At 39.5% G+C, this 2,453-nt stretch overlaps 1 pseudogene; it reads right to left on the reverse strand.

The window, feature by feature from the left end:
• Positions 1 to 211: 211 nt before the first annotated feature.
• Positions 212 to 330, reverse strand: LOC118604347 (annotated as a pseudogene).
• Positions 331 to 2,453: the final 2,123 nt, after the last annotated feature.

The following is a 2,453-nucleotide window of genomic DNA, read 5'->3' on the forward strand; positions in this document are numbered from 1 at the left end:
AATTTCCTATATTGGTTAATAACTAATTTTGCACCAGGTTATCTAGAATATGAACTACCCTGTTTCCCTATAATTTATTCATTTCCACTTTATTTATTTATTTATTTATTTGCTTGTTTGTTTATTTATTTATTAGATGAGGCAACCCTCAGTTGACTTTATAGATTGTGAGAACCTTGTCAGCTTACAATCCCTTATTTTTTATTTTTTACGCCTAAAGCACCTGGTCTTTCTAAGTGGTCTCCCATCTAAGTACTAACCAGGCCCGACCCTGCTTAGCTTCTGAGATCAGACGGGATCGGGCTTGTTCAGGGTGGCATGGCCATAGACTAATTTTCATCTTAAGTGAGCCATAGTTGGGGGTCTGTGGCTTGTAACTAAGAATCTTCACCGATAGAGAGCCTTCAGGGTAATCTTCACTTCAGAAAAAAAAAAATCTCATTTTCTCTTTCTGTCTGTAGTACGGCCTGACTTATAAGTCAGGGGACTCTGGGAACATAGAACAAGTTGTCGGCATGATGCGATAGCCTCACTAGTCAAGTAGAAACTAAGAGAATTAATAATCCAGCAGGACCACCTTTGGAGGGGGTGGCAGGCAAGCTTGAGACCACAGCATTGCTATAGTCCCAATGGGGATCGAATAATTTCAGGAGAATCAGGGGAGGATATTCATCTCATGGCCTGAGCCAGCGGGTTGTAAGGAGGCTGTGGGCTCACAGAGGTCCCTTACGATCAAATGAACACCAGGCAGTGGCCAGGTATGCTGACTCTAGTCAGCGAAATGACAGTTTGCTCAGGTGGTGCTCTGGGGTGTTTGGTGTTTTTTTTGCTATGGCTTTGAAATTGGGCAAAGTTGAACCCTAGAAGGAAGGAGTTTGCTCTATCACTTGGCTAGGGTTTGAAAAGAGATTGACTAATGAGGGCCTCGATTAATCAATACCTTGGAGCGTTTTCATAGGAAGACAATGAGAGTTAAGCAACATGTTCTCAGCAGACTTACTAAACATTTCTATAGCACGCAAGCTTCATCGCCAACTTTTCAGAAAACCAGTCTGTACCAGACTTCATAGTTGATTGCTTCTATATTCAAGCAGGTCAAAAGATGCTTTGAAAGATGTTCTAAAACCTCACACATAAAAATTGTTATCAGATTTAAAAACCAGCAGCAAAGTAAAAAATATTGATATTCGGAACAGAGAGAAAAAAAGAAACCTTAGTGAACCGTGGAGCCGAGAAACTCAATTTAGTCGACAAACTTGTTGTGAGTTATTATAACATCACAGGTCAACTCTAGTCTGAGATATGAAATAGCACCAATAACAACACTAAAGCAGAGGATCGATGCGGCACCGAGTACACAACCAACTAGGATTTGACAAGAACCAGAGACCTATGAAAGTCTTATTTCTTGACCGTATTATATTCATCATCTCTCAGTCCTGTTTTACTTTTCAACCTCTGCAAAGCAATGCTACATTTTTCTGATCCCGTGGGATTCTCTGCCCGCTTTGGCAAGGATTTTTCCTGGTTGTGTTTTCAGGATACTCTGAAGGACACGAACAATCATGTAACAGAAACGACAAAATCCTCATTCGTGTTCCCATTAGGATAAATGCATCTCGATTATGTTTCTTGTTCTCCTGTTGTTTGTTATTATTGCCCTTCCTGTATTTGTTCCCAGACACCTTACAAGCATGAGTCAAGATCACTTTTTAGGTATTGGAAAGGTGGGAAAAATGAGAGTCAGTAAGAGGACACAGAAAATTTCCCCTTATTTCTTGTATTAAATTGATTAAATGCAAATCCCAGGACTGAAGCTTTACATCTGTAGCATCTGTGCCTTTATTTGTGTATTTAATTGCTAAATCTACATGCATAATCTCTATTCAGGCAATGCTATTTTTACCATAATAACTCATTTACTGTTTTCGGTGTCGAAGACTTCCTTTTGCACAGCGTCCCATCTTTTATGCTTTGGATGATTCCTTGATCCACTATTTATACAAGGAGGGGCATATTTATAATGTTCTTACTTACTAGGAATGCATGCCTCTCTCTCTCCTCCTCTTCCCGCCTTTGGGGGTGTGTGTGTGTGTGTATGTATACACATTGTTAATATATGCAATAATATTCCTGGTCACATGGCATTTTATAAGGGAGGATGTTTAATCTAGATTTTTACTATCTCGACCAGGGTCAGCAAACTTTCCTTGTAAAGGTCAAAGAGTAAATACTTTGAGCTTTTCAGACCACATGACCTCTGTCTCACCTGCCCAATTGGGCCATTGTAGGATGAAAGTAGCAATAGACAACTCATAAGTGAATGAGTGTGTCTGTAATGCAATAAAATTTTATTTACGAAAACAAGTTGCAGGTAAGATTTGCACTGTAGTCTGTAGTTTCCTGGCTGCTAAATTTGATGCTTATCCTTGGATAAGGTATAACTCTCCAAA

This window comes from Rousettus aegyptiacus, unplaced genomic scaffold, assembly GCF_014176215.1.
Source record: "Rousettus aegyptiacus isolate mRouAeg1 unplaced genomic scaffold, mRouAeg1.p scaffold_m13_p_6, whole genome shotgun sequence".
NCBI classification, from domain to species: domain Eukaryota; kingdom Metazoa; phylum Chordata; class Mammalia; order Chiroptera; family Pteropodidae; genus Rousettus; species Rousettus aegyptiacus.